Here is a 16166-nt window from a genome sequence, read left to right as displayed (position 1 = left end):
AAGCTCCTTTGAACAATCGGAACATTTTCAGTGGTTAGAAATAGTGGTGCGTTCATGGGTGATGTTTACCTGGGTGTTTCATTACACTATTCCATTTTGTGTGTGTTTGAAATTTCCCATAATAAAATATCTTTTAAATGCCAATCTATATATTGACCATCTTAGCAATATTTCTGTGGTATCTGATTGTGTGGAAAAGGTCATTATCAAATGTAGCAGACATTTACATTGTTTATCCGCATCCAGTTTTCCTCCCCTTTCAAGTACAAGTGGGAGGATTAGATGTCCCTGCTCCCTTGCAGCTGGGCAAAGCCAAATGATTGGCCAATAGATGGAGGCAGAAGTGATGTGTGTCGCTTTCAGCTGCAGCACTTAATTGCCAATGAGTGACCCTTCAGTCCTCTCTATTCCCTGCCTCTTACCTCATGACATTCCAAGTGGGAGAGCCTTTGACCCTGAGTGAGGACATCAAACAACTCCCTGACAAAGTAGGATGGGCATGAAGTATGAGCAGGAAATAAACTTTTAAGTCTAGAGCCACTGAGATGTTTGCTGTCACACTGTTGCTTAGCATATCCTAGTTGGTAACCAAATAATGTAATTTGACCAGAATACTTGGCTTGTTCCCTCCTCTCTGTCAGGTTTTGGTGCACATTTCATTTTCTGGGCAGCTTCTCCACTTAAGCTTATATAATAAAAAAAAGTCAGAGCCCGTAGGACTTGGCAGATCATCTGGTCTGGTTATGCATACCGAGGCCACGAAGGTTAAGTGGTTGTCTGGGATACACAAATGCAGGGCCAGTTCCTAATATAGCTGTTCTCTTTATTGTATCGCTCCCTTCTGAGACTAGAAGCCTTATGAGGACAGGGAATTTAGCCTGCCTTTCCAGCTGTAACTAACCCTAGCAACTGGAAAGGATGGATGGTAGTGATGATAATAATGTGTATCTATATAATACTGTCACCTTTATATACTATCACATTTTGCTCTTATTCCAATTTGGAAAAAATTAAAGCTATGCTTACTTAAAAATTGAAGCCTTAGAAGAACTAAGTGATCTTCCCTACTTTAAAATCACACAGCTGGGCCATAACAGCTTACAATTGATTGTGGTCTTTTTCTGTGCTAAGCACCTTCCATGTTTTATTTTATTTAACTTCACAACAACTTCACAAGATCAGTTGGATTATTATTGCTCTTTTACAGGTAGGAAAAGAGAGACAAAGAAAGGCTAAGGAATTTAATTCATTAATTCAGCTCATATAGAGTACCAGCTAAGGCCAGGCACTACTCTATGCACTAAGAACAGAGTACTAGAGATAATGTCCCTTTCTTCCACATCCGTGGAGGGCGGGAGAGATAGTGAAGTGTATCAGAAGCCTCTGGTGCCCCCTCACAGCCCCTCAGCTGTACCTCTGAATTGAGCAGCTCCCGGAGGGCTTCCATCACCTGGCACTGAGAGCATGTCACCTCAAACGCACACCTACCATCTTCATTTTCTATCTGCGGAGATTATCTTAGCCCACAGGCAACTCAGAATTAGGCAAGGAATTGACACCGGTGGAGGCAAACTTCAACCAACAAAGGATGGGAGTTGATGGATAAAACTCCCAATTCCCAATTTAGGCAGACAATACTGGGAGGCAAAGAACTAGTTCAATGCACAATTATGTGAAGTGCTATCTAGAAAGCAAAGCAGGGTGAAGGGATAGAGTGATCCTGGGGCGGCAATGGTGAGGCTCTATATTTAGGCTGGGTGTCCAAGGAGGACCTGTCTGAGGTAGTGGACAGTGAACTGATGACAAGGAAGCAGTCCTGTAAAGATCTGGGCCTGGGGCTCAGGCTGGGGGTGCTGAGGAGAGTTTCTGGCAGGTAGAAGAGCAGGTGCAAAGGCCCTTATGAGGAAACAAACATGGGAGAATAGTATGTGAAGAAGTGGAAGATGAAGTCAGGGCCCAGACTAAATTGAGTCTTGTTGGCTGGTAAGGAAAATTAGAAATTATTTTCATTGCAATGAGCAGCCATTGGAGGGATTCAAGTAGGAGAGTGAAAGGACTGAATCAAGTATTCTGGAGGTTCAAGGCCAAGCTCCTAATTTTTGTATTTGTTAGAATACAGGGTCAGCTGCTGTAACGAACAAACAGTATCTGATCACCAACAATGATTAAGACATGTACCCACAGAACAACATTTTGGTCAATAACAAACCACATATGGCCCCATAAGAATGCAATGGAGCTGAATTCCCTGTAGAAAAATGGAAACAACATCTGTGGGGCTCAGCAATAGACTCCCTCTCACTCACAGCACCTCATTTTTGAGTGCACAGAATATATCCCAGCCAGTTAGCCATGGGCCTGTTTCATCCCAGAGGAGCCTGTCCCCTCAATGCTATATTTTCAGAGGGCGCTGCAGTCCTCCCAGATCTAGCTTGGTGGTCTTCAGAGCACAATGCTGTGAATTCTTTGTTGAGGATCTAAGACCCTGTACAAGGGCACAGGTCTACAGAAGCCCCCCTAACAAATATTGAGTGTCCCTGCCACTTTAGTGAAAACTTTCTGTGGCAGTGTGGAGACAGCCTGTCCCTGTACTTTGGAAATATTTTCCTGTAAAGCATAGGTGAGTTTTATTTCTTCCATCAATTCAATGCCAGAGAGAGTCCTTTGTGCCACATAGGGTCAATGGAACCAAAAACAAATTTCCAAAGTCAAAATACTGAGTCCTCAGTTCTATACCCTCATTTAAACACTCTTTTTAAAAAAATGACTATCACAAAGTTCCTTAATCTGACCAGTGCTCCAACACACAATAGACAAAACCACATTAACCACGACAATCCCCTATGTTCCTTTTTCTCTCCGTCTTGATTCCTTATTCCAACTGATCCTCAGGCCACCTTTCGCTTTCTCCTGGCAGCCACTATTATGGTGACCTATGCCTTCCCCAGCTAGTTCTCCTCAATTGCTATTTCAAGCAATTCAGCCCACATCCCTGTTCATGGGACAGCATTGGCATCTGCAATGCTTTATTTATGACCCTGTCAAAAGAAATCAGGGGAAGGGCTTATGGGACAGTGCTTATACAGTCTCCAGTAGAGTCCAGTAACACCCTAGGCCTTCACATTCACACACCATGGCCTTACCAACTCACCCAGAGCAACTTCCATTCCTGTGAGCTCCAGTCAGGGTAAATGGCCTATACAGTTTTATCATTTTTTATCCTTTATATTGTATTTTTACTGTGTCTTTTTTATATTTAGAAATGCTTAGATATACAAATATTTATTACTGTGTTACAATTGCCTACAGTATTCAGTACAGTAACATGCTCTAAAGTTTTGTAGCCTAGGAGCAATAGGCCATATCAGAGAGCCTCGGTGTGTAGCAGGCCATACCACCTAGGCTTGTGTCAATGCACTCTGTGATGTTAACACAATGATGAAATAGCCTACTGACACATTTCTCAGAATGTATCCCCATTGTTAAGAGATGCAGAGATGTGGGGGGGAAAAACATGAATAAGACATGATCTATGTCATCAAAAATAAAGCTGCAGAGGAGAGAAGAACAGACATTAATACAATAAATTCTAATAAAAAGCAGAATTAAATTAAAGCAGTAATAAGGCAATAGTAGTTTGTTATGGAGTACAGGAAATCTTGTGGATGGTAGACATCAGGGGAGATATTTGAATAGGCCACTAAAGAATAAGAAAGATTTCGGTAGACCAGAAAGCCAAGGGAAGGCCTTGTAGCCCAAAACACAGACATCGGGAGATAAATGAATATAGAATTAAAAGAATAATGAGATGTCCAGTGAACTGGAGTATCACTCAGAGTGCACGGAGGGATATAACATGATATGAGGTTGGAGTGATGGCTTGGGGTCAGATGGCGACAGTCTAAGATCCATCGGTAAGGTGTTTATACTTTGTTCTGCAGGTACAGAGGAGCCATCTAAGGTCTGTGAATTAGGGAATGACGAAACCAGACTTTAGTTTTAGAGCAATTACTCTGATAGTAAAGTCAATTGGGTGGGAACAGACAGCTGAGAGGAAAATTATCCCCTTGGCCACCTTTGGGAAGGTCTGTCACTGATCCTGTCAATTGCTCACTTTTCAAACGTATAGTTTCTCTCCCGAGCTTCCCAGAATGTCCTGGACTTCCTGGAATTTGATGACCTTCACTGCTGTAGGTATGAATCATTCTGCATATTCACACTGGGCCTGGGGAACCTGGACAGAACAAAGCATCCATGTAATGTTTGAGGAATGATGAGACCTAAATATATTTGTCACAGCCCTTGGGCAAAGATGTGGCCCTGGCAGATTCTTCTCTTAAGATCCTATAAAAAGTCAGATCCCATAGTATTTCACAGATTATCTAATCCAGTTATGAATACCAGAGCCCACAGAGGCCTAATAACTGCCCAGGACACAAAGATTCAGGTCCAGTGCTTGATATCATGGGCTTCCTACTCCAATACTTTATCCACCAGTAATAATCACCAAAAAAAAACCCCTTCTTACTCGGTAGAATATCACAATTATACTAGTTTGGGCCCAGCTCTTAGGTAACTGGGTGCCAAGAAATCATTGACAAGTATTGTTTGTAGTAACTGCCCCAAAATGCAATTAAAGCTTTCATTTTTTCAGTTTTAATGGTATTTGATACTCATTAGTACATTTCCTGTCAAATTACAGAATTATAGGGTCTCATAAAGACTTTATAAGAGATCTGGTCCAGTTATAGAATATTCAGAGTTCTATTAATTTGAAAGGCACGAGAGCTTAAACTGATTGTTGTCTTAGGCCAAAGAATAATAAAATATATTAGTTACATCATTCATTCATTTGACAAAGAGGGTGTATATGTCTACATAGACCCAATCCTCAGGATGGTGATAGTCCAGTAAAATACCTGTATATTTCCTTAATTCTTTCCTCTATTGCCCTCAATGTCTTGTTATTGATTTGGTGTGCTTGGCAATTCTAGCACTTTATAGCCTGAATTTGATTTTAGGAGGAAGTAAAAGGAACTCTATAAGCCATGCAGAAACACCTTCCAGCTTCCTTTCTTCTCTCCTAGGCTGCAACTCACCCAGCTCAAATATCTGCCAGAGCTCAAGTCCTTGCTCTGGGGGCTGTGTTCACAGGAGAGACTGCCCCGACCAGGACCAGTAATCACCAAAGGGCAATATGGAGAGCCTTGAAAGGGCCTGGAAATACATTGCCTCAGTGAAAAACACAGTAGACCTTAGCTGTACATTACCCTGACAGTTGCAACTGGAGACAACCTGGCTCAAATAAAGCTCTGTTTGCCCTGTGCTGGAGTTTCACATCTTTCTGGGGTTGAATCCCTATAGTGAGCCCATCACCCTGGTCACAAGAAGACATTTTGCTTTTTGAGTACCTTTTCAGTCTTCAAGTACATACTGGCAGGAACAGTGTGTACACACCGAAGATAGAGCTAGCAGTTTTGATAATAGCAATAAGCATGGGCAAAACACTTTTCTGTTTACAAGACCCTTTCTCATTTATATATGTCCTCAGTGTAGAGAGTAGGAGATAAATTGTGGTTGAGGATGGGGTGTGATAAAGATACTTCCCATCTCCCTTCTATCATGTATGACCAAATTCCAGTTTCGTAATCCAAGTTCTAGTATTCCATGTACAAAATAGTTGTGTACAAAGCTAGTTGGCCTAGACTAGAGCCATGATCAGCAAACTGTGGCTCGTGAGCCACATGAGGCTCTTTGGCCCCTTGAGTGTGGCTCTTCCACAAAATACTACTGCGGGCGCACACATACAGTGCGATTGAAAACTTCGTGGCCCATGTGCAGAAGTCGGTATTTTGTGGAAGAGCCACACTCAAGGGGCCAAAGAGCCGCATGTGGCTCGCAAGCCATCGTTTGCCAAACCACAGTTTGCCAACCACTGGCCTAGAGCAACACAACATTTTGGGATCTACAGTTCTAGAGACACGTTATCCAGTAGAGTAGCCACTAGCCAGCCACACGTGGCCATGGAGCACTTGAAGTGGGCTAGTCTGAATTGAGATGTTCTGGACCTGTAAGATACATGATAGAGTTTAAAGACAGTATAAAAACGAATTTAAAATATCTCCTTAAGAATTTTCATATTGATTTCATTTTGAAATAATATTTTAGATATATTGAATTGGATAATAGATATTATGAACATTCGTCTCACCTGTTTCTCTTTGCATTTTAAAATGTGGCTACTAGACTATTGAAAGTTACATATGTGGCTGGAATTATATTTCTATTGAACAGTGTTGCTCCAAAGGCCCATCCGGGAATGAGCTAGTTTGAACCTCCTTAACCCTCGTTAATGGTGACATGGACATGCCTCTCCCCAGAAAGACAGTGTTGGGAATCACTCTAAGAGAATCCAGGAAACAGATGACATTTGTCCAGATGAATGTCTTGTTGCTCCCTTTCCCCAGCTCCAGGGTCAAATGAAGAAAGCTGCTGGGGGTGTCTCTGCCCAGAAAAAAATGCTGCAGGAGGGATTTTAAAGTCTCCAGGCAGTGTGGCTCAGGGGTTGAGCATTGACCTATGAACCAGGAGGCCATGGTTCTATTCCCGGTCAGGGCACATGCCTAGGTTGTGGGCTCAATCTCCAGTAGGGGGTATCTAGGAGGCAGCCGATCAATGATTCTCTCTCATCATTGATGCTTCTCTCTCTTTCTCCCTTCCTCTCTGAAATCAATAAAAATATTCTTAAAAATAAACAAGTAAATAAAGACTCCCATGCCTTGAAAACAAGTGAAAATCCAGTAGTGGCCCCGGGTCTGAGGCCTGGGTGGGCAGCAACGGCAGGCCAGGACTGCGGTCACCAGGACACCCAGGAATTGCTCTCTAATTCAATGTACCCACCTAAGACACATGCAACCAGGAAAACTAGAAAAGAGCCTTCCTCTCATCAGCTCCATGCTGTGACAAGTGCTTTGGCCAGCTCAGATGAGGTCATTCACAAAGGCGTCCTTGGCACTGGATTCTGTTTAATTCCATGGCCTGACGCTTCCGCAAACTGGGCTTCCTGTTTCTATCCTCACCCCAGCTGGGGAAGGCTTTTTAATACCCAAGTTGGGTCTTGTACCAACTCCCTCTACTCAGAACCTGTGGCTCCTGCTTAGCCTCAGAATAAAAGCCAAAAGCTCTAACAGTGACCTGTGGACCCCACAGCACCTCCCTGAAGTCACCTCCTACTCACCTCCCTCGCTCATTCGCCTCCTGGCTTCCCAGCTCTGACCTTTCCCTTCTCTCATATGTCTGCATGGTTAGCTGCCCCATCTCCTCTAGGCTTTGCTCAGATTTCATTTTTGTAGCAAGGCCTCCCTGACCACTCATTTAAAATTGCAACATGCACCCTTCCTTTTACAATCTTCCTTACCTTTCTCTTTTTTCCCTTTTCATAGCCCTTATTATCTATCCACCAAAAACCATAAAACTTACTTATTCATGTAATTGTTTACTGTCTATCTTTCTCCACTGGGATATAAGTATTGCAAGAGTAGAATCTCTCTCTCTCTCTCTCTCTCTCTCTCTCTCTCTCTCTCTCTCTCTCTCTCTCGATGCATCCCAAGAAACTGGAACAGTGGTAGGTATTCAGTAAGTATTTTTTTTAAACATAAAGGAAATGATATAATGTTCATTATCCTTTTTATTCCTGTCATTATCTTTTCAGTGCAAACCCATGTCACCTGGTGCTGAGAAGACCCCAGTGGTATCCCAGCCCATCTCTCTGGCATGTCAGCCTTTTCTGGTCCCATCCAACCTTCTCCTTCCATCCCTTCCTTAACAAATCCACTGGATACTTGCCAAAGGCCAGAGTCCACGAGTGATATAAAACCTTTGGCAAATGCTTTATGCTGGAATTCGCTAATGCATCTCTGAGGTGTGGCTGCTTTGCTACAGAAATTTAGTTTGAAAACTGTAGGTAATAGAGAATCATTGAAACCTTTTTTTTGTAAGAGAAAGTTGTGATAAAAGTGGTGCTTAACTAATCATTCTTTTTGATTCTTTAAGGCAATGTTCTCTAGAATCACATTTTCACCCACTAGGCAGGAATGCCTTCATTGAGTTACAATGTGATTGTAAATATGAAGCCCTTCACTAAAGAGCTGTACAAGGATCAACTATCTGGACAGCTTCTCTGTGTCTTTTACAACATTTCCTGTTTGGTCACTGATGAGCTAATCAAAGACCTACATGATTCTTTCCACCTTAAGAATGTTAATAGAAGAAAAAAGTTGTGTGTTTTTTTTGTGTGTGTGTGTGTGCTTCTGTAAATGAATTTGATTTATTCTGGCAGGGAATGGCAACAATGAAATCTAATATACTTCTCTTTTTTGCTTTAATTGTCAGAAAAGCTTAATTTATGGCCGTATTATGATAGTAGTTAATTTACTACTTATATCTTTTAGCTTTTGGAGAATGGAGGACTAAGCTCTACTGCCCAGAGGGAGGTGTATCAAATAATTTGTGGATATGTGTTTAAACAACACTCCTTACCCCAAGTCAGAGAGGGGATGCAATTTGTCCAGGTCAATTCATGACTTCCTGTGAGAGTTCATTCTCCGCCTTTTCTTGGTTTCTTTGCTCATTCATCAGAGATCGGTGTAATCTGTTTTCTTAGTCAGATGTTAGAAGCCTGTGCTTTTACTATATTATGCAGGTAAATAAGACCAAAAGCAAAACTACCTTGGAAACGAAGCTGTATCACATTTCTCTTGCCATGACTCCTTTGATTAATGACCTAAATGCGCCGTCACTTTGGTCAGAGTATTGATTTATCAAGGAAGAGGGTGTTATTGAAAAGGAGTGAGTCAGATCATCCACACAGGGAGATGCTCTTAACACGTTAGGAGCAAGGTGTTAGAGGGGTGGGAAGAGGGGAGTGGAGTAGCTGACAATGAGTTAGAGAAGAACAAAAGACTTTTCTACATTTAAAACACAGAAAGGAAAAATTACAGTCTGCAACCCGCTCAGTTCACCCAGACTATTGAAAATGGGCTAAAGCCAAGGAGTCCCCACTGGGCCATGTCCTTTTGAAATAAATCCCAGCTGCACTCTTTACAAGTGCAGGCCTGGGCTCCCCGACTTGCACTGATTTTGATGATGCCAAGTATCCTCATTTCCCACGGTTGCCAAATTACCAAAAAATGGTGACTTTCAAGAACAGAGATGTATTTGGAAGTCCGAAATCAAGGCAACCTCTTTTGAAGGTTCTTTGTGTGTGAATTATTAGTGTGAATGGCTGTGAAATACCATCCCTGCTATCTTGGATTTAAGAGTACTCAAACCAATAATATAAATAGTATTCCAAAGAAACTCAAGTTGCAGTTGTTGTTTAAATGAAAGGCCAGAAAAAAAAACCCTACTATGTATTTGTGGGATAACTGTCTCATTGAACTCTGTGGAGTAGTATATTTATTTAGCTTCTTTCAGAGGTTGGCACACATATTACATGAAGGGTGAAAAGAGGGAATCATGGTCTGGAATCAGGGGACCAAGCCAACCCTGAGAAGGTCAATGCACTCCCAGGTATATTTAAAATGTGGTCCTGTTTTCTTCTAGATAACATACTGTGGCAAGCCGGCCATGGCATACTCAGCACCACGTTGGGCGCCGTATGTGGCAGGCCAGCTCAGCCAGGTTTGGTGAGCCTGAGAGGAGGTGGTGAAGGATTGAGAAAAGACAGACAAGAGAATGAAAGCTGGGTCTGGATGGGACGCTGTCCTCTCTGATGGTGAGCTAGCAACAGCACCACAGCCTGTAAGCCGTCTCTTTATTTTATAGCCAGATTCCACCAGGCAAAGTAAGGGCATGGTTACAACATTCTCCTGGCTTTCGAATCTACTTAATTACATGCACCTGATCAAGCTTTGTTTACTTGCTGCACCTCCTGCAGCCCATATCACTTAGCCACGTTGGACCACAGGTTCAAACCATAGGTTCAAACTTACAGTTATAGCGTTTGGCTATAATTGTGCTGGGAGGGCTTTGCCCTCCAAGCTGGGACTTGCACGTGGCCATGAGAGGACTGTGCCCTCTCATTAGTCCGAGGCTTGAACCTGTCCAAACATTGTAGTCACTCTCCACAACATACATTTCAGGACCAGCCTCTGTTTGAGCAGTTGATAGAATGTGTCCCCCATTCAAGCTCCACAGAGCAATGCAGATGTATTTTTGTCAATAGGGTTTTTTTCAGTAAAGGGATTCCAGAAGGCTTTCTTCCCAGTGAAGCCAGGTGAGGCATGATGATGGGCAACACTTGTCTTGTGGATGGATGTCAACAGGGACAGGCAATGGCTGATGACCAGGCACCCCTTCCAATATCGTGACATGCCATAAGTTCCCTCATAGACGCAACCACTGAACTGGATGACTTACTCTGAACTGATCAAAATTAAGTTTCCTGTCACAAAGTTGAATTAAGTTTAGTTAGAGGAAAGTTGCATTTCTGTACACCTGGGCTTACAGACTGATTTTTATACTCAGTACATACATGTAGATAGATATAAACCATTTTTTTCCTGATTTTTGTAGTGATATATACTCTTTATAAAAATGTTTCCTGCTTTAATTGTCATCATGCTTTTTTTTTTGGAAAAATGACCTCATATTTCTATAGAACTTTATCATTTAAAAGGTATTTCTCATATTTAATATCTCATTTAATTATTTTTTAAGTCTTTACCCAAGGATATTTTCCCATTGATTTTTAGAGAGAGTGGAAGAGAGAGAGAAAGACAGAGAGAAACATTGATTTGAGATGAACACATTGATTGGTTGCCTCCTGCATGCACTCCGACCAGGGACCAGGCCTGGGAGGAGCCCGCAACCCAGGCATGTGCCCTTGACAGGAATTGAACATGGGACCCTTCGGTCTACAGGTCTATGCTCTATTCACTGAGCCAAACTGACTAGGGTTCATTTTGCTCTTATGACAACTTTGTTAGATAGAAATCTAGCCCCATATTACAGATGAGGAAACAGACCTATGAAGTGAGTGTAAATTTTCTGGAATCACCCACTACAAATGGGCAAAGTTAGGTTCAGTTCCTTTCTTTTCTTTCTTTCTTCCTTTCTTTCTTCCTTCCTTTCTTCCTTCCTTTCTTTCTTTCTTTCTTTCTTTCTTTCTTTCTTTCTTTCTTTCTTTCTTTCTTTCATTCTTTCTTTTTCCTCTTTCTTTTCCTTCCTTCCTTCCTTCCTTCCTTCCTTCCTCCTTTCCTTCCTTCCTTCCTTCCTTCCTTCATTTAGGTTCAGCTGCCTTCTTTATTATAGCTCTTTGTGAAATAGCCTCTATTTCACAGGGCAGCTTATGTCTGTCTTAGTAAAATTAAGACAATTTATAAGAAAGAGCTTTGGGACTATAAAAGGAATCCCAGACGTTACTCTCTTTTTGGCACTGGTACTCTCCAAATTTAAAGTTGAGTTTTTTTTTCTCTCCTCTAAAACAACTGATATGTATCAATTCTTTAATATTATTCCCCTTCACTTTTTTGCTTCGGGCTCTTTGCCCATTTCTCCTATTCAAGAGCTCATTCACCAAGAGATATCAGGTAACAAGAGGATTGATGAGAGGTCGAAAGGCCACATCTGGGTCAATGAGCAGAGATCAGAAGATACCATTTTCCTATACAGGAATTTTAAACTTATTTATGTCCCCTGTCTGAGTGGTAAAACCTCATGTTTATCATTGGGACTCAGATGAAGCTTCATTAATTTATTCAATCATATGTAATATACATTTATTTATTGAGCACTTACTTTGTGCCAGGCACTGTTTTGATGAGGGGCATTTAAAAATGAAGAGAACATTAATCCTGTCTCTACTGAGTTAATATTTAGTCACAAAAAAGAAAATATAATCACATTATAGGTAGGGTAATGGAGGTTGGCCATCGGTACCACAGGTCTTCATTTGAATCTATGCCAAGTATTTCTAGCACCTTTGTGACCACGAGCGTCATCAGTTGCATAGGAAAGTAGTTAGTATTGGCCTACACAGGTGGAAAGGTCTTCAGCAAGAAGGCACATCTGACTGGGCCTTGAGTTTTTCAGGCAGCTGACAGAATGGTGTACTATTTGCCTTTCTTGGTGGCAAATATCAAGCTGGGGAACAAGAGTTGCTTTCTCTGGAGTCTTTTTTTTAAAATTTTTAATCGATTTCAGAGAGAAAGGGAGAAGGAGAGAGAGAGAGGAGAGAGAGAGAGAGAGAGAGAGAGGAGAGAGAGAGAGAGAGAGAGAGAGAGAAACATCAGTGATGAGAGAGAATCATTGATTGGCTGCCTCCTGCACGCCCCCACTGGGGATCAAGCTCGGAACACCCCCCCCCCTCCCCCAGTCATGTGCCCTGACCGGGAATCGAACATTACTTCCTGGTTTATAGATCAATGCTCAACCACAGAGCCATGCCAGTCGGGCCGGAGTCTTTGTTTATAGGGTTAGTTCAGACCTGACTCTCCTGCTTTTGGAAGCAATGGATGTGGAATATGAAAGCAATTGTCTAGAGACTTGCAATGAGATTTCCCCTGATCAATGAAAGAGTTACATAGTGAAATGCTAAACACCCAAAATGTTTTAACTCAGGGCCCTTAATTTTAGTGGCACTGATTGAGTAGAGCTGCTCAAAGGCCAATTACAATGTTTTTCTTTAAGGACAATCAATCCTATTTGGCTGATATTAAATGGAGGATCATATTTTTCATGTCAGAAAGAAATAAGAAGAAATAATCAGGTAAAATATATGGAGTGAACTATTATTATCATGTCAAGGGGTACCATCTTCTGGAGTCAAATGCATGCATAAACCCAGTCTGTCTGTTGTCATCACCTACAGGCTTTATTGCTTTCACACACCTGAATAGCAGGGATTGCCTGCCTACAATGTCTCATTATCCAGCAAGACTATGGCCTGATATTTGGCCAGTGTTTACACAGAATCACTGTGACTCCAATTCTATGGCCCCCCTATAGTATGGCAGTGCAGTGGCCTGACAACTGAGACCACTGGTCACGCTTTTTAATTTTTTATAATGGACTCTTGGCCTTGTCATCCTCATAGATGGGGCTAAAAATGGATACACCTTCAGTCCCCTGAAATTCCACGCACCAGAGTTTAAAATGACTGCAACCTATCAAGAATTTCACTGAGAAAAATGGTATACCTGAAAGCAATATAAGAGGCATATTCTCCCTCTAGGACCAAACCCCGTAGGATCCACATATAAGATGTCAAAAATAGTCATCATGATTGTGCTGAAAAATGTCTTTGACAACTCAGCACTATTTTCTCCTTTCTGAGCTCTCCCCTGTAGTGAAAAAGTTGTAAGACCAGAAACTATGTTTCTCAAACCTCCCTAGAGGACTGGTGTGGATTCCACCAGAGCACAAGTGTGCCAAGTGCAAAGTTGGAAGGAAGAAGAAAAGTCGAAGCTATGTTATGGCCTCTCAGGTAGTGGCAGAGAATCGTGGGCTTTAAGACACAGGAAATGTTATAGTGGCTTCTAGGCATTTTGCTGTGAACCATCTACCTTGGTACTGGAGACACTGGGCAAAATTTCCTATGGTTCTTGCATCTCTCTGGGTCCCAAACAGATAGAAGCAAACACAGGAGTTAATACATTTTCTGTTCCTTCTTCTGGGGATGCACTTTCCTTGGATGCCCACATAGTTCACAAGTTTACTTCTTTAGGCTTCTTCTCAAATGTCGCTTATTGGTGAGGTCTTCTTTGGCTACTCTATAAAGCACACCACTTACTTATCCACACACCTCTTTATTCTTCTTCACAGTTAATATTCAATTGTTATTGTTATTATGTGTTTATTCATTGCTCTTCCATAGGAAAGCCAGCTCTGGGACAGCAAGGACTTGTTTCTGTCCACTGCTGTATCCTCAGCACCTAGAACAGTGCCTGGGACAGTAAAGGTGCTCAATAAATATTTTTTGAATAAAGAAATAAGTGTTGACAACATCTATACTAATAAAAGTCTAGGTGGTCAGGCCCTCGCGTGCAACATTATCACAAGATGGCTGCCACAAAGATGGCTGCCACAAGGTGACCTCCAAAAGATGGCCGCACTCACAGTGGAGGAGGCCCGGCGGCCATTCTGAGTGGTGAGGCCTGGGGGTCCCACAGCTCCGTGCAGTGCAGAGAAGGCCAGTCCCGGCGTCTTCACTGCCTTGCCCAGAGGAGGCGGGTCCTGGTGGAGAAGGCAGATTGCAGCAAGGGAGGACAGTTGGGGGTGATCGGGTCGGCAGGAGAGGGCAGTTGGGGGCGATTGGGCAAGCAGGGGAGCAGTTAGGGGGCGTTCAGGCAGACAGGCAAGTGGTTAGGAGCCAGAGGTCCCGGATTGTGAGAGGGATGACTGGCGGTCAGACATCCCCTGAGAAGTCCCAGATGGGAGAGGGTGCAGGCCAGGCTGAGGGACAAGCCCCCTGCCCCCCCCCCCCCCCCTACAATGCACCGGGCCTCTAGTGAATACATAACAAAGTGAATAAAACTAAGACTAAGAATAATAGCTGCCTTAGTCTGTTTGGGCTTTTATAACAAAATACCACACGCTGGGTAGCTCTTAAACAACAGAAATGTATTGTTCACAGTTTTGGAGACTGGAAAGCCCAAGAAGAAGGTTGACAGCATGGTCTCCTGATGAGGGCCTTCTTCCTGGTTCAAAGCTAGCACCTTCCTGCTGTATCCTCCCAAAAGCTCTTCCTACCAACACCACCACATTGGGCATTAGGATTTCAGCCTATAAATTTTGGGGGTTCCCAAACATTCAGATCATAGTATTCTCTTCTGAGCCCTCCCAAGAATCATCCTTAAGAGTCCATTCATGACAATGTATAACAAAGTACTCACTACTACTACTACTATTGCTACTATTACTACTACTAGCTGACTTCTGTGAACAGTTCTATATGCCAGCTCTAAGGATTTGATAGGACAAAATCCTATTTGTCCTATCAAATCCTCTCAACAACTCAGCGTATAGGAGGTAACATGCATTATTTCCCAGCATCTCATTCTTCTAAAGACAGTGTTTGGTTCAGAAGTGATAGCATCAAAGGGAAGCCTGCACTAGTGGTTTGGTAGCCAGAAGAGGGACTTCTCTTTTCTGGATAAGAAGGAGACATGCAGTGCAGGGTGCCGCAGCAGTCATTCTACTAACAGCAGCAGAATCAGCTCAAGGATAAAGCCAATAGGATGAAAGGTAAAGGAGAGAGGGAAAGAACTTGGGCCTGTGATGACATCACTGTGCTGCTGGACCAAACCTCACCTGAAGCTCATCCTACCTCTTTCAGTTATAAAAACCAGTAAATTCCTTGATTGTTTAATCCAGCTTGAGGGGTTTTGTTGTTACTCTTTGCAACTAAAAGCAGCTTAATTAATCCAGGTAGATACTATTTAGCAGCTGTGTGATATTAAAGGAAATATGGAATCTCTCTGATTCTTTCCCTCATCTGATGACTGAGAATGATGCTAGTACTTAGTTCTGGATTCGTTGTGCAAATAAAGAGATCATGTAGATAAAATACCAAGTACACGTAGTAAGAAATCTATTCACACTAATATTATTTCAAGAAGTTTACAATAAAAGGAATAATGAGGATTGTAATTATGTTAGGTCAGATATGTGACACCTGATCATATTTACTCTCATGACAACCTTTAGATGCCTCTGTTACCACATATATGTACTTGGATGTTTTGTTTACATGTCAACTTCCTAAACTTTACTATGACCTTTTAGGATCTAGACTGCAAGACAATATCATAGTATAATTTGTACCCATCCCAGTGCCCAGCTAGTGTCAGGCATCTAGCATGTGATTAATTGAAGTCTGTTGAATTAAAGAACCAAGATATGAGAAAGGATCCTACAGGAGGAGAAAGACAGAGAGGCAAGTATTAGGGAAAAGCTATACCTGATGAAATAGGTTTCAGGAGTGCCTAGGAGGGGTGTGGACCAGAGCACACAGGGAGGGGGAAGGTTAATAATAAGTGGGATCTGATTTCTGCTCCCAAATGACTGTCATCACATTTCTTTTAGGGTAACACACATAGCCAGACACTACTTCCCAGTGATTATTACCAAGACAAGGCCTGGGAAAGACATTTGCAACAGAAAGA

This window comes from Myotis nattereri (genome assembly GCF_964212035.1).
Source record: "Myotis nattereri genome assembly, chromosome: 9".
Lineage (NCBI taxonomy): Eukaryota > Metazoa > Chordata > Mammalia > Chiroptera > Vespertilionidae > Myotis > Myotis nattereri.
This window is presented reverse-complemented; position numbering follows the sequence as displayed.